The sequence below is a fragment of the Vespula vulgaris genome, chromosome 1 (genome assembly GCF_905475345.1).
Source record: "Vespula vulgaris chromosome 1, iyVesVulg1.1, whole genome shotgun sequence".
Classification (NCBI taxonomy): domain Eukaryota; kingdom Metazoa; phylum Arthropoda; class Insecta; order Hymenoptera; family Vespidae; genus Vespula; species Vespula vulgaris.
The window spans coordinates 2,926,374-2,952,550 of record NC_066586.1 but is presented as its reverse complement, the minus strand read 5'-3'; the positions used below and the strand labels follow the sequence as shown (position 1 = coordinate 2,952,550).

The window sequence follows — 26,177 nt, the reverse complement described above, 5'->3', positions numbered from 1 at the left end:
AATGGCAGATGCTACTCGCACCGGAATAGGAGTTATTATTTTTCGATGTCGTCGTCTCGGTTTCGCTTTTTGTTCCTCGTCCCGTATCAGAGATCTCGAAAGACGAAGAAGGAACATCGGTTTACGTCGAGTCTCTTGCATTCACGTCATCGTGCAAGAGGACGTTTCGTCCGGATCTTTCAATGGACACGTTAACGAGTTACAATTCAGGCCGGTGACACCCTTCCACGAGCATCCTTCGTTCTCTCGGCCCGATCGGATGTCGCTTGCTTCTCTCTCTTTCTCTTTCTCTCTTTCTCTTTCTACCTCCCTCGTTCGTTCGTTCGTTCGTTCGTTCGTTCATTCGTTCGGTTCGTTCGGTTCGTTCAGCCCTTCTTCTTCTTCTTTCTCCCTTCTTCCCTTTTCACTTTTCTCTCCCTCTCTCTCTCTCTCTCTCTCTCTCTCTTTCTCTCTTCGTTGTTCTTCCGAAGAAAAGAAGAACACCGAAGTCTGTGCAGCAACGCTTCGTAATTTCGGCTAGCATGGGACAGGAGTAACGCGATATCGAGAGGTAGATTCTTCTTTTTTCGTATACTTTTTTCTCTCTCTTTTTTTTCTTTTTTTTTCCTCCTCTCCTTCCTCTTCTTCTTCTTCGTTCTTCTTCGTCTTCTTTTCGTTCATCGTTCCTCATTCAAAGCACGGACAGGGGAAAGAAATGGAAGGAGAGCGCGCGAATGATTTCCTTCGATCGTCTTCCTCCGTGTCGTTTCGTTTGTTCTTTAAAAGGAAGTAGACAAAGGTGAATCGGAGGGATTCATGAAACGAACGCGATTTGATATCTCTACCGCCCTCCCTTTCTTCGCCAGGAAAAACCACGGGAGATCATGCCGATGCTGGGATTTACGACATTCCGATGGTTCGAGGAAGCATGAATGGATCGGCGTACCTGGGGCTCTCGTGAAATCAGTCACGAAGATGGCTTCGAACCGACGGATTCTTGGTAAAAGAAAAGTCGTCGTCAGAAGCGCACAGCTTCCCGACTCGTAAAACGTTTCGAACGTTTTTCGTTGCGGTTTTTTCCTCTTTTCTTCTCATTTCTTTATTTTTTTCTTTTTCCTTTTTTTTCGGTTTTCGTTCTCATTTTTTTTCCTCCTTATTTTTTACTCCTGTCGTTTTTTTAATGGTTTTTATTTTTAATAAAATATTTATCTTTGTATATATATATATATATATATATATATATATATATACGTGTGTTTGTGTATGTATGTGCATGTATATGTGTGTATGTGTCTGACACGAAGTAAGAAGATCTCGAAGACGCCAAGCATAATAGAGGTCAGTCGATATTTGTTTGTCGACATTATTTGCCAACGTTCTTCTTTGTACTCGTAAGATACCGTTTCATAGAACGCATAAGAAAAGGACATGCTGTTGTCGGTCGGTTGGTTGGTCCAAAGAAGAAGAAGCTGGGGAGGTAGTCGATGAATTGGCAATAATGTGGTGACGGGGATCAGAATCCAAGATGGCGAGTAGCGTCTCTCGGGCATTGTCCATTTCGAGGCTACCGGTATTTTCGTGTCATGAAATATTATGGCTTTTCACGATTAGTGACTAATAGTATCTACTACATTCGCTTGGTTACCTGGAATCCTTCGATCTCGGGATACCTTTTTATTCGTTACGTCGTTAACACTGACACACTCGAAGACTTGACAAATCAGGTTACGAAAATATAAGAAATATTATTCCTTTAACTTTTTTCGTATTTAAGGTCGACGATATTTCATCTCGAACGTATTTCATATATTACATTTGTTCAGACGCGTTAACCTTAAGGTTATCATAAACAATTATGTATCACAATGGAAACGATAAAATAAAATTATCTTCATTTTTTTCTCTCTGTTCTAACGTCGTCGATATTTTCTTACTATAATGTTCGGCAAGAAAAGTTGAAAGGAGCTACGAAAAGGAAGTAGATGGTGCGAATATAAATACCTATTGGTTATCTTCGATCTAATCCGGAGGTCGAAGCTCGAATGAATGGGAAACGCGTATCCAGGAATTTCATTCATGGTCCTCTCGAACGGTCATCTCGAAAGGACATCTTCGAACGAGCAAGCACCGCCTCAACGCGCCTCGAATGAGAAAATAATCGAGAAAGAAGTGGCCGCTCGAGTTTCAAGGAAAGTCTTTTCAACCGAAGAAAGGTCTTCGAAGGTTCCACGTTCCAACCCTCCTTGTACTACGTACCACTACCACTCGACGTTATTACTGTCTTCGTGCAAATTATAGCTTACAAAGATTTTCTTAAATTCGTGAAATTTCTTCTTTCAAAATAGTCGGCAGGATTAATCCTACCAACAAAATGATTATATTTCATCTGAATGGTAATTATTAGTTAAACGACATATAATAATATAGAGACATAAAAATATAATAATTAGGTATTAACTTAATAATCGAAGATCATCGCGTTATTTTTTAATCCTTTTACCAACATGCTTGTAATTCGTTTCGAACGAAGAAGAAGAAGAAGAAGAAGAAGAAGAAGAAGAAGTAGAAGAAAGAAAAAAGAAGAAAAGGCAAAAAAGCAAAAAAAAAAAAAGAAAAAGAAAAAGAAAAAGAAAATAAAACGTAGGACATTAGAACGATTAGAAAGGATGCAAATACGGTATAAAACTTTCGCATAAGGATATTCATGAAAGATGGATACGAAGATTATTATTATTAGAAGCGTACGAAATGGTTGCGAGCTCGTTGCAGTTGGATAACGATTTTTCGTCTTAACCCTTTTACGAAGAGGGGGGGAAACGAGTTTCGAACGAGTTCGAGGTTCACCACCGACAGGTTCGTTATCGTGACGATGTCTTTGTTTGCGAAGCGCGTTTCGTCGTTCGTACTCGTGGCTCTCGTTCCTTTTCTCGCAAGTTGCAAGACCTCTCTCTCTCTCTCTCTCTCTCTCTTTTTCTCTCTCTTTCCGTTTCCCCCTCTTCTCGTTATTGCACGTAGCGGGCTCGACATCTCCACAGGACACCAGCCAAGCAGCCGGCCAGGACACAGGTGGCACTGGTGGCGTCGTCCTCGTTCTTCCAGACAGAATCTCTCCTAATCTCAGCTCGCTCGTAAGACCGACGGGATTAGGCTCATTAACTCTTGCGGAACATCCTCTTTTCCCACGTACGTTTCTTCGTCCTCTTTTTTATACGTTCTATCTTCTATCTTCTATATTCTCTTTCTTTCTTCTCCTCTACTTCTCTTGCATCGTGAAAGTTACGTCGAGCGAAAAAATCGATCGTCGATTGTAAAAAAAAAAAAAAAGAAAAAAAAAAAAAAGAAAGGACGAAAATGTTTACGCGCCGAGCACATCCTTTAACGATCTTTAATTTGAAATTCGTAGAAAGAAAAAAAGGAAGGAGAGGTCTGATCTTGTTTTTAATCGATTTAGAAAATTTCATTTTCGTTCGTTCGATTCGAAAAACAATCGAGCAAGTAAGTACACGTAAAATTGGTAGATGTGCAAATTGGGACGAGCACGTCGAACGAATATTTTATTTCGTTGGTGTAGCAACAGGTTGACCATTCTTTATTCGAGATTTTAATTATCAAGCCGGTTGTAACGTATTAAAAAATTATAACGGACGATCGCGATGTTCAATATTCATGCGGTATTACATTAAAATAAAACGCGTTCGTATGTATGAAAAGGAACGTTGAAATCCGATGGAAATGGAAATGAAAATTCTATCTGTCGATTTTTGAAAAAACGTTTTCAATATTTCACCTGTGATGACGATAATGACGATGCCGATGCCGATTCTAGCTGGTGTCGTTGGTGGTGTTGGTGGGTATGATTTGAGATCGGTTTGGTCGATTGAATTTTTGAGCTGCGACGTAAACAAATAAATGAACGACGAATAATGGATAAAAGCCGATACGACAGTGATCTAAGCAGCCTTTTCATGCTTATTTTTTCAGGAGGCAAAGACCGTGCGAATGGACAAGAGCAAGGATCGAAAATCCTGTTAAAGCATGTTATTATCGTGAAGCTGGTACTTGTGGAAAGATGACAGGAAAACGAGAATGCGAGAGTACCAGAAAGAAGACGAGGAAACACGAAAGGATCGAAAAAACCGAGAAAAGATCGGTAGACAGAGCCTCCTGATATAACCACGAAAGATAATCTCTGGAAGACGAATACGTAGGTAAGGAAAGCCTATTAGGCTTTCGATATTCTCGATCCTGAAACATTCGAAGCCGACTAGCTTAGCGAATCGCAAAATCCTGCAACAAAGAACCGCTGCCGAATCTCGAGAAATTTGGTTTTCCTGCTACGTCTTTACCTGTTTTCGTCCGTTTTCTCTCGAGGAACATTGAGAGTGGTTCGAAGGCATAAATCACCAGACCTGCAAAGTCTTTCGTTGAAGAAGAGAGATAGATAGGGAAAAAGAGATAGGGTAGGAGAGAGATAGACAGATAGAGAAAAAGAGAGAGAGAGAGAGAGAGAGAGAGGTTCGCAGGTGTTTCAGAAGAGCGAATTTTATGCCTCGAAGGTTTCCTCCCCTTCTTTTTTCTTTATTCTTCATCTCCTTACTTCCGACGACTCTTGCGATCTTACGAAATTTTCTTTTTCCTTGACACTCCTACCCTACTCCCTCCTACTTGCTCGCTGTCCTTTCTCGTTTTGGCCTTTTTTCTTTCCTCTTCCGGCAAGCGCGAGAGAGAAAGATGGAAAGAATCTAGCTCGTAGGTACCTGTGAGCGGACGACCAGCGGAGGTCCTGCGGGAATGGGGTAAGAGAGAAACGTCGTCTTCGAAAACGGCAAGAGAGGAAGATGGAAAGGGAGAGAAAGAGAGAAGGAGAGTGTTCTTTGTAGGCGACCGAAGGAGAGGACATTTTCTCGAGAAGGACGACGTTCCCCGAGCGTATTTCGTGAGTTTCTTTATGGGAGTACTCCGGAAAAATCGTTTTCCTTTGAGAGATACCAGGCATCGGGTGAGGAGAAAAAGACATTACGGAATGAGTGGATGCCGAGCGGATTTGTAGCGAGCAGTCGTCTTGTAAACCGGATATCTTGCAAACGAGATCGAATTACTCGAAGCGATGCACGTCGTTGCTCTTGATCTCTACAAGGTACTGGTACTACATCCCATCCGTCGCATTTTCGTACGTTCAATCCAATGCTCGAATATCAAGACTCGGGCTATTTCAAAGGGATTTCATTTTCAATGTTACGAGAGAAATTTTATCGTCTCCAAAGTTTATTGTATCCTTCAAACAAATTCAATTACAATGATAGAAACGTTGATATCAGTATCGTTTCGACGAAATAGATACTGACGAACGTTACGGAAAAATGACTGTCGACATTACAATTAATTTCCTCGTAAATTTTCGCACCGGGGAGTTCCTGGAAGTCACGGGAATATAACTTAGCTATATATACTTTTTGGACCGACCTGTGTGATCCACACCTGGCATTCTCAGCGGGCACTTACCTGAGGTTTAAAAACGGCCCCAGACAGCGTCGCGCCATCTTTGAAGCTTCCTTCTTTTTTCTCCCTCTCCTTCACATATCTATATGCGATGGTATGCGCGCGCACGCACGCATACACACAAACAAATAGACATTCTTCTAGCTTACCCCAAAAATTCCATTAGAAACACGTGGCACGCTTCGCTAATGATAGGCATCTCGATGAACGGGAACCATGTTTCTTAAAGATCGCAAGATCTTCCTTTCGAACTAACAAATCGATTACATTTTATTAGATATCTTCGTTCTCGGTATCGAGACGAAACGAGGAAAGCCAAAGATCGGTTATAACTTTGCCTTCCAATGAAATTTCAGGGCGATATCCTCGAAACTCGACAAAAGGGAAACGGCAGCATAGCGATTCTCCGTTTCTATGTTCCCTTCCCGTTCTACCCCACTCTTCCGTCCCACCATGGAAACTCGTGAAAAGCGTTCCGGCAAAACTTTCTCCGCGATATTTCATCGAAACCAACTACGATAGTCGTTTCGATGTCACCCGTTTAAAAGGAGGAATCGTTTTCGCAATGTAATCAAATCAAGTGTAAAACGTGAGGTAATTGTCGCTCGTATGACTCGAGGGATGAATACGAAAAGGATTTGAAAGGGTGGATCGAACGAAAAGGACGAATCGAATGTTCATAAACTGATTTTTATTAGATGGTAAAACGTACGTCAAATATTTTTTGTTTCTTTTTTTCGGACGATAAAATATCACAAGCGGGTTTACAAACTGAAACGATCGTGTTTTTGTGATGTTGGAATGAGACGTTGAAAGGGTTAAGTGTTCGTCAAGACATTAACCAAAAAAAAAAAAAAAAAAAAAAAAGAAAGAAACAATGGTATATAATTAAAATAAATATAAAATCAATTAATAACGAACTACACGGTATTAAAGAATGGTAAAACAAAAAAATTTGAAGTACTCGAAATGATTGACCCCGATAGTAGGATTTTTCACGGAGGACAAGTTGTTTTTTCTTTTTTCTTCATCGCTTTGTAATGAAAGAGAAAAAGAGAAGAGAAGAGAAGAGAAGAAAAGAAAAGAAAAGAAAAGGGAAAAAAAAGAAAAGAAAACAGAAAAGTATGAAAGACGGATTAGCCACGTGGCGGTTTTTCGTGAATCCGCAAAAGGTTTATGTCGATAAAAAGGAGTCCAGGCTAAGGTAGAGTACAGTCAATTTCTCGCTTTCCTCAGAGTCAACAACGGAGACACAATCGGGACTTCTTTCATCGGTAGGAAGTAAGTTGTATGGAAGTTGTATGGAGTTCTAATAGAATTCGCGATCAAAGGAGACGGAGCGTGCGCGCGCGCGAGCGCACAACCGAGCGAGCGAGCGAGCGTGCGCATTCACGGCTCGTCTTTTCTCAAGGCGGGATTTGTTGGGAAAAAGGGAGAGGGAAGAGGGGTGCCTCTCTCTCTCTCTCTCTCTCTCTCTCATTCTCTTTTTCTCTCTCTCTTTCTCTGTAACGTGGCACCTCGCGTTTTTCATACGGCCCTCGATAGACGGTCGTAAGTGCATTCACCGTGCAAATCGGGTTGCCTCGAGAGCAACAATACGCAACAGGTGAAGAGATCAGTACGCATTCGGTAGCAGGTGAACTTCTTTTCTGACGAGGAAACTACGGGAATCGTGCCACTTGCCAAAAGTGGGCCGAACCCATGAAATTAACAATGATCATTTCTTCTAACGATACGTTTCATGAAATGGATGAGTGAAAAATCTGAAAGAAAAAAAAAGATACATTTCTTTAATCGTTCGATCCTTTTTTTTCTTCACTCTTTATATCATCGTTATACGATTACCTGAAGATTGTCGAAATAATTATATGATTATCAAACGAATAAATGCTTTCTTCTATCTTAGACAACGAAAACGCAACGGGGAATTGTAACATTTTATCATATAGCAAGTAGGACGTAGTTATAATTAGCGCTCGTATAGATCGTAACGTAGAAGTTTGTTCCGGTTGAAAACGAGATATCGTTTATGCTCGGAGAAGAAACTTTAGCGACTTCCAGATTTGAAAAGAGTCGCTTTGATCGATCGTTCTCGTTATCTCGAAGAAAAAGGATCGTTGGAGAGAGACGAAGAAAGAAGGAGAAAAAAAGACAGAGAGAGAGAGAGAGAGATAGGGATGGAGATAGTATAGAAGGTCAAATCGTCGAGAAGGGTGCTCCGCCTGCATTCCGTCGGTGATGCGTCTTCCGAATATGTCGACGTTAATTAACTGCCCATTAATTACGTAAAATGATCAATTATAAACGGCTATTAATAAACGGCTGGCTCGCATTACCAGCACACGATGTCTTCCTTTTATAAGAAAGATCGCTTGATAGACTTACGGGAGTGTCGAATCTCAGATGAAAACCTTGTTGAAAGGAATTTCTTGCTGTATACCTACTTTGGTCGCGAATGTTAATTAAAAAATTTGCGTTACAAGTAACTCTCTGTTTATTACGATGCGTCTAGACGAACAAGAAAAATATGTCGACCATGTATGTACGTATTTGTATTTTTTAGTTAAAAAGGATCTAATAACCTCAAATTCGATAGTTACATTACTTCTTGGATTTCTTTTTTCTTTTCTTTCTTTCTTTCTTTTTTTTTTTTTCTTTAACTTTTCTTTTATGTTTCTTTTTTTTTTCGTGTTTATATTAAGAACTGGAGGTTCATGGAAACGTCGTTATTATAGACGAAATTTGTAGTTCGTTTAGCGGCGAACTTGGAACGTCACGGACGAAGCTGCGACGTCTTTCGTAAATGTAATTTGTGCGGTGGGACACGACAGGCATCTACGAGAATTCGTTTCGCATCATGGCGTTCCTTAGCGCGTTTTCGAGTCCGCGTTTTAAATATGATAATTTATGTAAAGGTCGGCGCGCACATTCACGAGCACTGTCACGCTCGAATCCAACTTGAATTCTTTACGTGTCTTCTGTGACGCGCGGTAAACAAGAGAGAATGGACGAGAAAAATGTAGTTAAATGTGTAACTTAGCTTGGGAACGGCGTAATCGATTATGCGAGTGCCCGACGAAATTCGTAACAGGCTCTTATACGAATCCAGAAATCAGACCTTTCTTCATAGTCAGTATCGCTAGATTGGTATCTTGAAAATCACCTGACACATTGTTAATTAGATATTTTATTATTTATGTAGGATCGAGAAAAATCACATTTTTTCTATTTCTTATACCAAACGTGAGTATAATATGTATTTAAAAATTATCATATATATATATATATATACACACACACATATATATGTATACCAACACTTATATATTATATACAGAGTTCTCACAAGAAAAAAAAGTTCCAAAATACCACTTCCCATTCTGATTTAAACAAAAACCAAATCCAATAGAATACCTTACCTCAGGGTAGTTTTTCTTTTTCCCTTTTCACAATTTTTTTTCTTCCGTACGAATAATATTGCCAGGATCAATGAAAACAGGATAGTCCACTCTCACGATGATGCATCCTAAATTATCCCTTGTGCAAGTCGTAGAGGTAAGTACAGATAGAGATCGGTATTGGGTAATTGGCGGCTATCTCTTCGAAATCGAAATACATTATCAACCGCATGGCATCTACGGAAGCACATAGAGAAAGGGCATGGGATGGGGTGGATCTGTGTTGCCCTCCTGTTCGCTTACAAAGCCCAAATTAAACAGTTCCATTGGCGCTGAACCCTTTATATCAAGAGAAAGAGAAAGAGAGAGGGAGAGAGAGAGAGGACGTGTGCAACCCTTCACGTAGTCCACATACACCGCCATTATCTCTCCATCGAAGTGCTTTCCCTCTCCCCACCCTTTTCTCCTCAGTCCCTCTGAACGGCGTCCTCCGCTTTTCTCCACGTTATATCGACCTCGAATCAAGATGGACAAATATAGTGCTTACCCTCTATCAAAATACACATCGGAGTTCAGACTACCGGATGGATTCTGGAGCGAAGGAAAAAGAAAAGAAAAGAAAAAAAAGAGGGAAAAGAAAAAAAGAAAAAAGAAGAAAAGGAAAAAAGGAAAGAGAGTACGGAAGGGTTCCCTTCTTAAGAACATTCTTCGATCAACTTGTCGAAGTCTCTCTTTAGAAATTAAGATCGTTTTCTCATGAACTCTCTCTCTCTCTCTTTTTCTCTTTCTCTGTCGTCAGGGAATAATTCGAGTATACGATAAAAGTAATACGATAGTATAACGAAGTAATCGTGTAGAATTTGTAATAATATCAATAATAAAAATAATAATAATCGTTATAATCTTAGATATCTTACAAATCGTGATTTACATGTATGCATGTATTACAATACTTACATATATAGGTATTGCTACTCTCGTAAGTAAGTTAATTTCGAGAACAAGACAATTTCGTTTTGTAACGAAAACAAAGGAAAAGGATAAGGTACTAAGGTTCTAGAGAAAACACGATGTCGAAGCTAGGGAACAAAGTAAAGGAAGAAAGAGGATAAAAGTAGATATAGGAGAAGCAAGTAGATCCGATCTGTCGGTCCGATTTACTGTGAATCGCGTGTCCGTAATAACGACACAAAGAGAAGAAGGATAGAGAAAGAAAAAGAAAAAGAGAAAGAGAGAGAGAGAGAGAGAGAGAGATCGAGATAGATAGATAGATAGATAGATAGATAGATAGATAGATAGATAGAAAGAAAGAGAGAGAAAGAGAGAGAAAGAAAGAAATGGAAGGAGGAGCATTCAGCCTCGCGGGTGTAAGTAGAGATTTCCGGAGGCTGCGTGCAAGCAGCCTTCCTTTCCCTCCCCCCCTCCTCCTCCACCACCAACAACCGCCTCTCCGCGGGGGTGTCTTCTTACCTCGAGCACCCCTCCGTTCTCCTTAGGTCGGTCTCCGGACCGCGTTTCGAAAAGCTTACCTATGGGAAAAATCTACATTGAGTCGATGCCGATGAATGAGATCGCAGAAGGGAGGAAGGGATGAAGGGTAGCGGGGGTGAAAGAAAGAGAGAAAGAGAGAAGAACGAGGAACAGGCGGAATCCTTTGTGAAAGAATTCCTCGCAGCATCCATCGTGCTCGACATCGTCCACGTCGTCGTCAGGCTTCGTACCCTGTAAGAAGAAGGGCCCAGTAAAGGACGACGTGGCCGACGACGGCTACCTGAGCAGGAATAAGAGGAAGGTGGAGTAGTTGGTCCTCGGAGTTGTACAGCGCCTTGGGCATAAGCGTTGCTCTGCTTGCTCTGCTTGCTTGCTTGCTTGCTTGCTTGCTTTCTTGCTTGCTTGCTTGCTTACTCGCACGTGCAGTACCTGGACGCGAAAGAGGAACGAGTTCGGTGCTTTCTCACGGCAATTTTACGGTGCTCCTCGTAGCTGCTAGAGCATGCTGCTACTTCTGCTGTTGCTTTTGCTTCTGCTATTGCTGTTTCCTCTGTACCTTGATCGAATTCTTCTCTCTTCGTTCTCTTTATGAGAGAGAAAGAAAGAGAGAGAGAGAGAGAATTCTAGACTTCGACGTTGTCATCGTACCATGGCGATTCATTATTAATTAACGATGCGTATTCGTTCTTCATCATTCCACTCTGGCTTGCGAATTGGTTTTGTCCCTTTTGATGTAACGAGCACGTAACTACTCTCTCTTTCTCTCTGTCTCTGTCTCTGTCTTTCTCTCTCTCTCTCTCTCTCTCTCTCTTTTTATCTTTCTCCCTCAAGGTAACCACTATTACCGTGATTGCACGTTCGCGACGAACGAGAGAAGACGTTGCGAGACGTTGCAACGGATAATAATTATCGAAGACGCGAACACCGTAGAGAGAAGAAACGCTTCGCACTCCTCCTCTTCCTCCTCCTTCTCCTCCTTCTCTTTCTCCTTCTCTTCTTCTTCCTCTCTTTCCCTCTTATATACTCTTCTTTTTCTTTTTTTTTCTTCTTTTTTTTTCCTTTTCTTTTCCTTTCTTTTCTTTTCATTTCTTTTCTTTTCTTTTCTTTTCTTTTCTTTTCTTCCCCCCTTCGGATCTCGACGATGAACGTCCGTCGAGACAAAGGGCGCACGAGTCGGGTATACCGCTCTTCGCCTAGGAGCTGGAGGAAAGGTAGTGGAAGATGATGGACCAGAAGAAGGTGAACGAAAAGGTCGCTGATAGTGCATCGTCACGTGCCTCTATTAGAAGCTCCGCTGGAAAAGGACTTTTTGCTCGCGTTCCATCGGCATAGCTACCTCCGTTCGTCCGTGTCCATCTCCTCGTTCTCCGCATCTTTCTCTCTCTTTCTCTTATTCCTGCACTTTTCACACCACTCATTTCCACCCCTCCTTTCCAACGATTACAACCTCCTTATGGAATTCCGTCTAGGAACTAGAATTCTTTTCGTTCGTATTATTCGTTTACCGATCGTCGATATAATACGATCTAACGATAATAATTAGAAGTAATCAATATGTTCGATCGATCGAAAAATGCTTTTTTAAGTTGAAATTATCGAATCTGCGTTAAATTAATCTCCAATATTACAAATATATATTTCTTTTTGTTTCTTCGAATTTTCGCCTTTTTTCTTCTCTCTCTCTCTCTCTCTCGTTTTTTTCTTTTCTTTCTCTTCTTTTTTTTTCTTTCTTTTCCTTGTTCTTTTTTCTCCTTATTTTAATTATTCGTATATTCCGAAGAAGTTTTTGAGATCATTCGAGTTTCCAAAGAAATTACGATGATTCCCTATCGTGAAATACTTCCGTCGGAAGAATCTATTATATTTCGACGTCGAGCTCTCTCTCCCGTCGTACGGTGCGTCGTTCTTGACGAAAATCCTCGATACCCTCTCCTCACCTTTCCACTCCTCTTTCTCATACAAGACGAAGGGGAAATATTTTTATTGGAACGTTCCCGTCGAAGAGACGGAGCCCGCCAAGATCGAGATTCCATGACGAGTCGAGAACGGGATATATTTTTGATCGAGTTGGTTTTGAGATCACGGGATTTTGGTTCGATGAAATTTTTGGAAAATATTTCGTTGAAAAATATATTCCCATAGATCGAACGAGCACGGAACGATTCGACAAATTTTTCTTAGTAGATATACATATCTAAATACATAAGATATGTTATCAACTATACTAGTTACTTGTTTATCGTATATAGCTATATACACATTATCTATACATTGAAAGATTTCGTAAAAGTACGGATATTTTAATATCGACGCGAAATCTAATCACGATTTTGTTGGAATTCACGATTCGAGACTATGGGATATGCCCTTCGACTCGAAAAAGCTTTAGACACAGCGAGTGCCCCGAGTTATGCCATATTAGTGTTCCTCGGGATTCCGGTTTCTCAATACGACCAGTCATCCTCGAAGAATCGGCAGACAATGTGTCGGCCCCCTCATCTCGCCTTGGCCCTTTGCCCTCGTAAGTAGCGTACTCTCTCTCTCTCTCTCTCTCTCTCTCTCTCTCTCTCTCTCTCTCTCTCTTTCCTTCTCATCCATCTTCCCTTCTTTCGTTCTCTCCCTCTCACTGCAACGTCGAAGGGAAGAAAAAAAGAAGAAGAAGAAGAAGAAGAAGGAAGAAAAACTTGGAGCGTGCGCTCGGGTAAAGACTTAGCGTTCGCATTGTGTTCCTCCGGAGAAACTTAAGCTGAAAGAGAAAGAGAGAGAATAAGAGAGAAAGCTCGAGAGTACTCATCGATTATCCCACTCGGCAGTCTCAGAGTTTGCATCCGTTTGCTCGCACAAATACATATTTTGATCATTAATCGCTTCGTTCTTAAGAAAATTCGAAATATTTATCTACGCTTTATCGTTTACAATCTTGCTTCCCTTTTTTTCTTTTTTTATAATTTTCTCCCTCTCTCTTTTTTTTTTTTTTTTATTACCTCTTTCTATTTCTTCCCCATGATCGATTTAACCGAATAAAACGATTGTGATTTTGAAGAAACGGAATTGTTTCGGAAAAAATCATGATCTCGGAATGGAGAGTCTCTATTGTACTCTCACATCAGTGGACAGATTATTCGCTTCCGTCATAATCCAGGAGTTGAGAGTTAATTGATATTCTTGTAATATCATGAGAATGACGTGGTAGATCCGGATTGACGTATACAGTCGATACGGTATATCGTTTCTTGATGAATCTTCTAAACGTTTAGCTATCGTGCGATAAAAGACGCTTGTCTGTATCAATTAAAAGCATAGATCGAATAAAAGTAAGAATTTTTTTTCTCATTCTCTCTTTCTCTCTCTTCCTTTTTATCTCCTTTTTTATCTCTTTTTTTCTCCCTTTTCAATATTTTACAACGAGAAAGAATTACACGAAGAAGGATAATAAAAAAAAAAGAATGCTCGTAAAACATGATCCAAACTTTTTTGTTCTTGACCGTCACAGAGCCTCGAAACAATCCGGAAATAATTGTGATTTCGTCGAGGAAGGGTGCGAGATAGAGACAGAAATAGAAAGAGAGGGAAAGAGAGCGAGAGAGAGAGAGAGAGAGGGAGAGAAAAGAAATAAAGGATGCGTGAGAATTTTTGTACGTTTGGAACGTATACGTAAGCAGGTAGAAAAATAGAAACAGCAGTGGGACCGTTTAGGAATGGAAACTTAAAATAAAAACTTATAATATAACGAGTAAACGACGGTAAATATTTTTCCAACGATAACGAGACACTTTCTCGAAATGGTCATTCGTGCATTTATATACGTACGTCCCAAATGAGTCATACGCAAATGTTTTTCATTAGTTACAGTAAATTTACCACGTACAAAAGATTTCAGCGATAAGATTAGAAAGTATTATAAATTATAAAGTAAAAGAGATAAGATAATATATTAGAATGTGTCTGTGTATGGAAGATGAAAATTCTTGAAAGATTTCATCGTTAAAATTATACTCGAGCGACGTGATCTCTCTTTCTCTCTCTTCTTCAGTGATACAGCGGAAATGGATAGATCGTGAAGGTATCATTTTCATAGGGCTTAGGGTGAAGTGGTACGACTTCACGTTGTACATGTCTGGGTTGCGTCTAGAAAGGCGCGTGTAATTATGTGCGAGAGAGGATAGAGTAACGCGTCGAGCATTCCAGCAGCCACCGGAGTCAGAATCCACCCTCGCCCGTTGGTCCGTTCGACTGAATAGCCGGCTAATGAACGCAAAGCCTCCGCTCTGTCAGTCTCGTACGTACGTACGTCCAACATCGGGGAACGATCGTTGCTCGCTCGAGGATGAAACCGATGCGTACCAGGACGTCCACTCAGCGGCCGATTTACGGCACTACGTCCTGCCGATCTTACGAACAAGTTCCTAGATCCTTTTTACGTCATACCAAGACTCCGTTAATTTCCAAGAAATCTTTTGATCATAAATACTGATCGTAATTTTAATCGTTTCATTTTAACGATCTCTTGCAATTATTTCTTTTTTCTTTGTGTTTTATTTCTCTCTCTCTCTCTCTTCTTTTGGTATTTTTCCCGTTTCGTATGTTTCCACGATCTTTCATTTCTTTTCCATTTTTTTTTGTTCTTGTTTTCTTGTTTTTCTTCCTGCGAAAACTCCCGCCACGTAAAGATAAGATTTTAATTCTAACAAATGTAGTGAGTCACCGTTAGAAACCCTACGCCATCTTCGAAATTCTCTTCTCTCGTAGATAAGATACTTTCTCGAAGATCATTGGCCCAAAGTATTTCACCGTAGGTATACAATGGTACGCGTGCACCGATAGATACAATTTCAATTTTGCTATCTTCCCTTCTCTGTTTCCTCGGGAGAGTAAGAGAGAGATAGAGAGAGAAAGAGAGAGAGATTCGACGTTAGATATGCGAGAGAGTTAGGGCCTCCTCGTTCTCTCCTGTCACTCAAATCCTTCTCTCCCCCTCCTCTCTACCCTGCCTTCAGCATCCCCTTTCCTTCCTTCGGGTCGGCCGTCGTCGACGTCACCCCTTCGACCACCCTCGCGCGCGCGAGCACACGTTCCTCACCGGGAGAGTCAGCCCCGCGGACTCGGTAATTGAATTTCACGAGTTGGTTACCCAAACCCCTGGGATCTGCCAATCCCCCTTGTACGTCCGCGTCTCCGGCACCCTTTTGGAAAACAGCCTAACATAACGTCGTCGTAGTCGTCGTCGTCGTCGTCGTCGTTGTCGTCGTCGTCATCGTCGTTGTCGTTGTCGTTGTAGTTATCGTCCTTTGGCCGATATCGTCCTTTTCGTTATCACCAAGCTTTTCGCCATCTACTCGATATCCCGCTTAACGTCGTGTCAAAACATTGATTACGACAGTGGTCTCAAAGTAACCATAATGCAATTTAATTCGTTCTACGTTAAACTATGTAGGAAAGTATTCAATAAACTAACGAATAATTATCCATGTTTTCTACTTAAATTTTGTAACTATAACTTTCGTATATTGATATTTTATATATATATATATATGTATATATCTTAATCGTCTTTGCATATTATCCTATTTTAAAGTAAATCCTTTTCACGTACGTGAGCACGAATATAATTACTTTATCGACACTGTTAACTGAGATAATTGAGTAATTAAAATGTTAATTATATCGTCGGTATTGGTTTTCAATGTCAGGGATATATTACGAACCATTACACGTAATATCGTCATAATATAAAATCATTTACAAAAATTTTCAGTTTTGTTTGCGGCTACGTATAATATTTATCTATAATAAAATAACTACAGGAAGATTTAAATGAAGTTTTCAAAGAAAGCTGGACTCGTACTCGTTTACGAATCGGTCATCGTCCAGATCGGACACCCCGTTGAGAACGAAGCCGCTTCGGCTTCACGCTTTTCCTCGTTCATAAATATTTAGCAGGAAGGGGAAGAGGGAAGAGCGTACCGTCGGGGTATTCGACAGTGGTGCTTTCGCCATTCTCTCTGAATTTAATGAACCGCACTGATTTTTCACGGGCGCGAATATAGCAGAAGGGGGAAGGAAGAAGGGGGACTTGCCTCGAAAAAGAGTGTGTGCATGTGTGTGTGTATGTGTATGTGTGTGTGAGAAAGACAGAGAGAAAGAGAGAGAGAGAGAGAGAGAGAGAGAGAGAGAGAGAGAGAGAGAGAGAAAGAGAGCTGTTTGCATCCAACGATTCCTCGCTTTCCCGTTTTTTTCTCTCGCCATGCCATCCTCGATGGCTCGTTCGCTCACTCGCTCGGTGAACGATAATAATTTTAAAAGGGGAAGGCAGAAGGCCCTCGAGGCGTCGAGCCGCCGAAGACGAATTATCGCCGCCTGACGTGTACCCTTATTTATGGTTCTTCGACCTTGCCTTTTACCCCGCTCGTCTCTCTTTCTCTTTCTCTTTCTCTCTCTCTCTCTCTCTCTCTCTTTCTCTTTCTCTCTCCTCTTTTTCTTTCTCTCTCTCTTTTGCCTTCTCTTCTTTTGCCTTCCCATCTTCCTCTCGCTCGCACTTTTCGTACGAGACACACACGTGGAGATCGAGTTCCGATCGACTCGGATGGAATGATCTATGTTGATAGAAAAGTTTCGACCGAATCTATCTCGGTTGATATAACAAAGAAAAGAAGAGATCGCGTTGTAGAGAGAAGAGTAATTTAAAACATATGTATGTGTATATTCGTACGTATGTACGTCCGCAGGTATGTATATACATATGTATGTATGCACGTACGTACGTACGTACGATCAAATTGCTTACTTGCTATATTCGATCGATACCATTCGAGTAACGAATAAATGTCGAGAAGTAATGTATCCGATATAAGAAATTCAAAGTATAGATTTGAATCATCAGATTTGAATTTAATTATAAGACTAATGATAAGCAATCGAGAATATAAGAGAAATGTTTTTTACGTTCCATTCAATACCATTCGCGAACAAAAATGCAACGATCGTCGAAACGTGATATCGTTCGTATTGCTATAGATAGATAGATACCTATGTAGTTTATAACTTTTTGAAGAAGATTGTAGATCGCGGATTGTACATATACGTACATATAGTGTGTACCACTAGTCGCGGGCCGCGTGTTTCGTTTCGGGATCGACGGAAGCATAGGAATCGAGCGTCGAAAATGGCGAGGAAGATACCGGAGCTCTCGCAATTGGGGCAACGGTGTGATCCGATATTGCACGACGGCAACCGTGCGCCACTTCAGGGCGGATCTGGTTGGTCAATCAGCGGTGCATTGTACGTAACGAACCTCCGCACTCGCCGGAGTTTAATGCCCGTACGTGGACCTTGGCGGACGTGTGTATGCGCGTGGGTTATTAAATATGAGGAGAAGGGAGCTTTGCGAAAAGGAGAAAGAGAAAGAGAAAGAGAAAGAGAAAGAGGGAGAGAGAGAGAGAGAGAGAAAGAAAAAATCTGAGGGGAGCGAACTCATCGCAAGCGATACTCCTACGATCGTTTTATTCTCTTAATCGACACAGTTTCGATAACGACAGGATATTTCAACGATCATCTTTTTATTCATCATATTTAAGATCGATAACTCGAAGTTTCCGACGGTCTTTCGATTTAAAAGAAATGTGACTCTTCTCTCTTTCTCTCTCTTATCGCGAAAGAGAGAAAGATAAAGGAGACAGAATGGTAGAAAGGGCAAATGATTTTATCCGACGATTTTGCCACGGTCGAAAGTCTTTAGGCAGATGGCGATAAATCGGAGCTCACCGACTTTACTTCAACCTCCTCTCTTTTCCACCTTCTCCACCTTCTCATTTTGCTTCTCCTCCTCCTCCTCCTTCTCTTCCTCCTCCTACGCGACTTCGCAAACAAATGTGCCGGCGCCGTGCATTTAGACGTCTCGGTGACATTATCAGCGGTGCTTCCATCCCCCTTTTCGAAGGCTCCCTCGGCCTCGCCTACTCTCTCCTCTACTGTCGTCCTTTTCCTCAGCCTCTTCTCCTCATCCTTCTCTTCTTACCATTCGTCGATAAAGAGAGCGGATATAAATGACTTTCTCTTAAGATTAGATCCGTATCGCGTCGAGCTATTAACGACGAATCAATGTTCGATCGGTTTCGGTTAGCGATTCGTGCTGATTAAAACTCGAGGCTCGAAGAAATAAGTTGTTGTTCTTCTTCTTCTTCTTCTTATTATTATTATTACAGTTTATCGTTAGGCGTTCGATTATAGATAATTCTTGATATTGCTTCGAGACGTACGTACGTCTATCTATACGTATCTATCCAACTATTTACGTAAAACATTTCCTATTCTTTTTCTTCTTTATTGTTTTCTTCCATTTCCTTTGTACATCGGATCCATCATGAAGCATCTTTCTCGCGAAAGATTTTGCGAAGTGGTTAAGGGTATTCCTTCCTTGGGGATAGAAACGTGCATAAATTTGGACGGATCGTCTCATAGCGAGCCGGCGGAGGATGGTACTCGAAGAATCTGAAGTGGGCCTCTTGGTAACGGCGAGCACTTATTCGCTCACTCGTTCGCCAGTCCAAATGAATTGGATAATTTGATCAGCTCGTTGCTGGCCCTTTGTTGCCTCCTGGGAACTTTGAATGGTCCGGTCGACCATCGTCTCTCGTTTTCTTTCCTTCCCTCTTCTCTCCTCTCCCTCTTTATACCTCTTTCTATCTCTCTCTTTCTCTCTTTCGTTTTCTACCAATCCTTCCTGAGGCAGCACGGATCTCGTGCCTTGCCTTTTCCTCTTCTATCTCTCTTTATCTTTCTCGACGTAGTCATTGCTTCTGATATCAGACCGAGCGAAGATCATAGCAGACGCTAAATAAAGAACGCACCACTTCCGCTCTCCCGAGTGCAAATCGACAACGTAGATTGGGCGGATGAACGAGCGAAACTTTGCGGATCGTAAGAGCCGCTCCCGTTTATATTCCGAGAAGAGGATTCTTTTTATCGGGTATTCTCTAGCATCTCGAACTATTTTTCGAACGGTTAGGAATACGAGATAGATAGATAGATAGATAGATAGATAGATAGATAGATAGATAGATAGATAGATAGAAAAAGAGAGAGAGAGAGAGAGGAAAAAAAACAGAAGAGATTTAATGAATTAGAAATTTATTTCGAACAATAGATTAAATACTTAGACAGATATGCATCGACGAGTTTGCATTATATCTCGCATTGTGCCATGACAAAAGAATTTTTCCCTTAGCGATGATTTCAAAACATCGAAATGCACGAATTATTCTTATTTTCTTCACGTTTGGTATAACGCGGGATATTTGTCGTTTCTTGACAGAGATTTATGAGAAAAAAGTCCGAGTTTTTTTTTAAGCGACGGTACTCGTATATACCTAATACGTAAATATCTAGTAAACCACAAATCGACTCGGAGCGTTGAGTGTGTGTCGTATCTTTATCCAGTAGGAAGAGGAAATTATTTTCCGAGATACTCTCTCGAGCGGCCGGCCTTAGCGTTCGTTTTCCCAGTTCGAAAATATTATCCCGGCAATCTCCACCACGTTCCGTGTACCATTTCTTTCCAAGCGTTTCTCTCCTCCCGTCTTTCCTATCTTCCATCCGCGTCTTATACTTTCTCACGAAGTCGCTAGGAGTTTTCTCGTGGCCCGAGGCACGTAAGATTGTGCTCTCGTAATTCGCAGACCTTCGCTGTTCTAGAAAGAACGAAACGTAGAAGGAAGTACACGGAAACGAGAGAAGAAAACAACGAGAGAGAAAGAGAGAGAGAGAACGAAAAAAAAGGAAGAGAGAGAAAGAGGAAAGAGCGAGAATGGAGAAGAAGAGAGAAATGCAGAAAGAATCGTTGACGGATTCATTAAAAACGTTTGGGTGTAATAGTGCCGTGATTACGGAGAGAGAGACTGGAAAATTAAAAAAAGGAAGAGGAGGAGGGAAAAAGGGGAAGAAAACGGAGATACGGAAGAGGAGTACGTGCTGCTCCTTCTGCCCCCTGTCGGGAGTCCCCTGCTCGTCGTCGTTCTGTCTTCCGTGGCCGGAAGGTGAGTCTCCTGACGAAGGGAATGTGGAGATGATTAAAATGAATTCTACGGAGACCACCGCATCGTTTCGCCGACTCTTTTACGGCCCTTCGATGCCTAGCTTTCTTTTTTTCTTTTTTTTCCTCTCTTTTCGTTTTTCTTTTCCTTTTTTTTTTTTTAATTTTTTTGTCTTTTTTTTTTTATTTTTCTTCCCCTCCCTTTTAGGGAACTCGCTTCGCGATAATACCGTCGTTTTTGTTATTGAGATCAATCAACGAATGACGTATATCCCGCGGAGAAATGTCGCTGTCGGTGCTCGGGGTGTGATCGAAAAGGGAGAAAGGGAGATAGGGACGCGTAAGGTACAAGAGGACTCGAGATTTGTTATTAAAGTCTTGTATTTCACTTATAGACCGATTTGATAATGTCTCGGAGCTCGTTCTTTTCTTTTCTCTTTTTTTTTTTTTTGCTCTTTCTTAGCTTTTTTTTTTCCAACAAAATCCTTCGAAGACCGCACGAAGAAAAAATTGTTTGGAAACGTGTGTGTGTTTCTCTCGACTTACCATTTTATGCGACAAAAATAATGCAATTTTCTAAAGATCCACGAAGGTCGACGACGGTCAAACGATGTATAACGGTGTCATGGAATTGATAAATTTATCAGGGGCCCGGAAGAAAGGGCGGCATCAAAGAGGTAGAAAAGAAGGAACGTTGATCACGCTGCTCGAAAGAGTTTAAAAATGGTCAGGTATTCACATTAGTCTACGATATGAATAAGCATTCCAGAACGGGCGATCATTGGTCATAGCGAATGCAACGAAAACCACGATAGTCTCGAGGCCCTCTCTTCCTCTCGCTCTTCTCCTCCTCTCTTTCCTCTTGTCGTCGCTCAGACGTTAGTCGAGGCCATTCGTCGGCATGCTTCGTGGTTCTCAATGCATGCTTATGTACCCTCGAGTGCGTACCGTTGTATGCTTTTACGATACATGGATTTGCATGTTTCGTATGAAAGTATACGGTTATGTATCTATCTACCTGCGAAATAGAAACGTATACGATAAGAATGATATCAAAAAGGGAATACGTTTGTCTTATGCGACGACAATGCTTTTGTAAAGATTTTTGTCTTGTTTCTTCTTCTTTTTTTTTTTTGGATAAAAAAGAAAGCACGAAAAAAAGAGAGAACAAAAACAAGGAGGAGTAATTGTATTTATGTATATACAATATATAATTTTGAATCAGGTATCGTAGATAATCGTAATATGTCTGTTTTCTCTCTCTCTCTCTCTCTCTCTCTCTCTCTCTCTCTTTCTCTCTCTCTCGATACTGAAGCATGTCGAAGTATCGTAGAAGTGAGAGAGATATTCTCACTCCTCGAGTCCTGCTCTCTCGCGGCCATACTGCCTCCGTTTGACGCCCAGAGGAGGAGAGACCAGAAGTGGAAAGGGAGAGGGAAGGAGGAGGAATGATTAATTACGAGGGAGTGACGCGAGAAGCAAGAGAGGGCCGACGAAATGCGCCGGGACACAGGGAACTTATATTCGAGAAGTCGCTTCTACCTCTCTCTTTCATCGCGGAGTGCGAGGAAAATACGGAACGAAAAGTAGAAGGAGGTAGCTAAGTAGAAACAGAGAGTTAAGATTATATTTCTTTGCTTTCAACAAAATTTAACGTCGAAAATCGACGTTGAGATAAATTTAACGCGTTAAATTAACCATACATATATATATATATATACCTACATATATATATATATATATATATGTATTTGATTTTTAAAGATTTAAATCTTTTTAGAAAATTAAAACGACATATAAAACAAAGTATGAAACATGTATAAAATAATCTCTCCTCTCTGATATTTTTTCCTTAAGTTACTTTTATCAGCGATAAGCGAGATGGAAATTCATGTTTGTATATAAAAAGAAACATCGAATTTATTCGATCGAAAATGTTACTTCTCGAGCGATCGACCGCTTATTTTGCGACTTTTATTTATCGGCGAAACGGAGATGACCCTCGGTCAAAGCGGTGGATCAAGGATCCTCGAAAAGGAATTCTCGGGAGTAGGAGAGAAAGAAAGAGAGAAAGAGAGAGAGAGAGAGAGAGAGAGAGAGAGAGAAGTAGTAGCGGCGGGTATAGTGAAGCGAAATATATTTCCGTGCTCAGCGGGACGTATTACCGACGAGACGGTCGTCCGATAATGTGTTTCTGATTGCCAGCACGACTATATTTCGTCGACGCCGGTTTTCGACGTTGCTGCTTCTCGATGGCATTTCTCGACCGCAAATCCATCCTTCGTCATACCGTCCTCGATATTACATACCCCCAACTTTGAGCATAGCTATATCTACCTAATACGAGATGAAAATTATGCGGTCAGCGCATAATAGTAACGGATATGTTTTTTTTCCAACGAGTCGTTCGATCATATTCGACATTATCGATATTATTTTCTATTTCTTTTTGTCTTTTTTAATGTCATTTATAATCATATATAAGTACTTATCCGCGTTGAAAGGATATTATAAATATTAATGTAATGTAGGTTTACGAAAAAGAAATTTTCTCTGAATTTTAAATTTACGTTATCTGTTATTAAAGTATGAGAATTAATTTGGAATGGTTTTTGTTAATTGATAAATTAATATAGATCGAGTATCTTCGTAGTTTATTCGAAAGGCTTATTTTTCAATTTAATTAGTCATCCAGTCGATACGTTACATCGATCCTTAAATGTATCACCGTGAAAGACGCACGGTTAATAAGGAATTAGACTAGATTATTTTGAAAGGCATCTTCGTCAATACGGTATCATTTATCAGCGTCTATCAGCTTACAAAACCTTTCGGTAATCCGATTCGTATCGCGCGGAAGCGAGTAATTGCCTACGAGATAGATAGAGAGAGAGAGAGAGAGAGAGAGAGAAAGAAAAAATGCCCTGATATCGAATTCGCTCCCCCATTTTCAGCGGACGATTTCTCAGCGAGAAATTGAGAGTCTGTAAGGAGTAGAAGAAGAGAGGATCAGTCATCGGAGATCAGCCAGGATCACGAAGGACCTCGTGATGGATCGGGACGATAGGCAACGACTATTACTTCTCTGTATTCGACGAATAAATGTATTATTCAAAGTAAAAAATAAAAAAAAAGAATAAATAAAAATGAATATAAATAAATAAATAAATAAATAAATAAATAAATAAATGAAAAGAAAAAAAAAGAAGAAAAGAAAACGAAACAAAAAAAGAAAAGGAAGGGCAAAAAAAAACAGAAAGAAAGAAGAGAAACGCGACCGCATGAAAGGTCGAATGGAAAATATCTTCCGTAGTTTCGTGAGCCGTATTATTTTTAATAATTTGTCGATCGTTGACTGTGAAACGATATCCTATAGGATACATGGTGCTCCGGTTGGATCATTAAAGAGAATGAATATCAATTAAATGGAAGTGATTTATGCATAAGCCCGTCCGCGACGTCATAAATATCGACAACGTTGAAATTTTTCGGCCAGGACGAATACTCGACGCGCTCTCGGTAATTTATCGATGAATAGTAGGTAGTAGATTGTAAATAGAGTACGAGTATATCGAGAGAAAGAGAGAGAGAGAAAGAGAGAGAGAGAAAGAGAGAGAGAAAGAGGGAGGGAGAAAAAGACAGAGAATATACGCCTTAAGCGTTCGAGGACGCGTCGAAGCGCTCGTTTTTAATGAGATCCTGTAATATTTACCACGTCTTCAATACAATTTTTCATCGGCACGTGCACCCTTTATATCAAGCCGATCAAAATTTTACCGATCGCGATACGATCGAAATTATGTCTCGATACTCGTGTGAAATTCTAACGAAGGATAACGTTCAAAGAAATTTATATAAATTTTCTAACGTGCATTATTAAAGAATAATTGATATAGATTTTAACGTTAAAAGATTAAATTTAATTGAAAAAAAATTACAACGCACGGGAAAAGAACTTTTGAGGTATATCATAATTCGTTACGACGTATTTTGCATTTAATGTTGAGAAATTTTGGATATAATAAATGTATTTAAGTCACATTGGTACTTACATACTTAAGTAGATTACTAATAACGTTTATGGTAAATGGAACAGCGTTAGTACTCGGAGCATGCTCGTATGAAAATTTTTCTTGCTGATTATCATTATAGAAACGAGGTCGAAGAAGAAGATATGTATCTTCTGTTTCTACGAGTAGACCGTAAAATTCCATAAGTATCATTTATTAAATTATCTTAAAATGAGTTGAATGAACGAATTTATTCATATGTTCGTTCGTTGGGCACGAGCATCACACTTGAATGTTATAGGACGACGAATGCGATTTCGAAAAATTTACATCCGGGTAATCGCGTATCTATAAATTATGGAAGTATACTAAAAACAACATTTACTTACCATCCGTGCCACCATTTTTCAGAAGCAATTCAGTCAGAAACGATGTTTCACGTGAATCTGCAACACGAGCAAGCGAAAGAGAATTCGATTAGAGAGACGAATAGTATTTTTTAATGAAAGCGTATAAACAAAAAAAAAAAAGATAAAGAGAAAAGTTTTGCAAGTAATTAAAATAAAAAAAAGGAAAAAAGGTAAAGAAATAGAAAAAGGATAAATAAAAAAGAAAAAAAAAAAGGAAAAGAAGAGGAAGCGACGAAAGAATGAGAAATATTATGGATATTAAGAGAAATGAATTTTTCAGTGTCGATTATCCTGGGGTAAGATGGTAAACCAAGGAGGACGTAGGTACGATATCAGGGCGAGCTGTTTGCATGAGAAAATCACCACGTCCTTCGTGCCCTTCTTATGTAATCCGTCTGTTAAAATATCAATCTCAACATTTCACTCTTTACACATCATTCCGCGCAGGGGTGGCCCCGATCCTCACCCTTCTACTCTGTCTGGACGAGGTCATCAAAGATGCAAGAGCAATCAGCGGAGCTAGTCGGCCGGACGAGCAAGCAGAGAACCGGCAAACCCCTGGTGCAGCGCCATTGCACCCCCTTTACACCCGCCCCCCCCTGGGAAGAGCGCATAGTATTTTCTTTGAACGTCTAAATCGATCCCTCGCGTAAAAGGAAAAAAGGACAGGAGCAAAGAAAAAGAAAAGTAAAAAAATAAAAAAAAGAAAATAAATAAAACAGAAGAAAGAGAAGGAAAAGAGAGAGAGAGAGAGAGAGAGAGAGAGAGAGAGAGAGAGAGAGAGAGAGAGAGAATGAAAAAAAAAGATGGAAGAAAAGAAAAAGAAAATACTTCAAGCGTACGCCCCTTTCGAGAATAGGTCGCGAGTCTCCTTATTAGAAGATCTATGTTCTCGCAATATTATGAAAAGGCAATATCCAAGGAAAGCGATTGCGTTAAGATGAATGAACACGGGGCGAAAAAAGAACGTGTGCCTTTCGACGACGATTTGCACCTTCTCGTTGCTGTTAATATCACCGGCCGTGCGGACGATCGTAAGATCAATCGCATTAACGAGAAAGCTTCTATTTCACCTCGTCTCTTACTATATATATATATATATACATATAAAGAGAGAGAGAGAGAGAGAGAGAGAAAGGAACATCAAAGGGATTCGGGCCGATACTCTCTCTGGAAGCAACGACGCGTATCGCTACGAATCGTCGTTGAAATCACTGCCATACTCTTCCCTCTTGGTACGGTTCCGTTCTCTTCGAGCGTTTTCGATCGTGCGGAGAGAGAGATAGAGAAAGAAAGAGAGAGAGAGAGAGAGAGAATAGGAGAAAGAGAGAGAGAGAGAGAGAGAGAGACAGAATGAGGAAAG

At 40.5% G+C, this 26,177-nt stretch overlaps 1 protein-coding gene across 13 annotated transcripts in view; it reads right to left on the bottom strand.

Moving 5' to 3' along the window:
* LOC127066588 (transcription factor SOX-2-like) overlaps nucleotides 1–26,177 on the bottom strand; it is a 302,397-nt gene that overhangs the window by 116,498 nt on the left and 159,722 nt on the right. For all 13 annotated transcript variants that reach the window (XR_007782450.1, XR_007782449.1, XR_007782453.1 and 10 more), the window contains one exon: nucleotides 24,794–24,850. The gene's annotated coding sequence lies outside the window, so the exon portion shown is untranslated. The remainder of the gene's footprint in view (nucleotides 1–24,793; nucleotides 24,851–26,177) is intronic.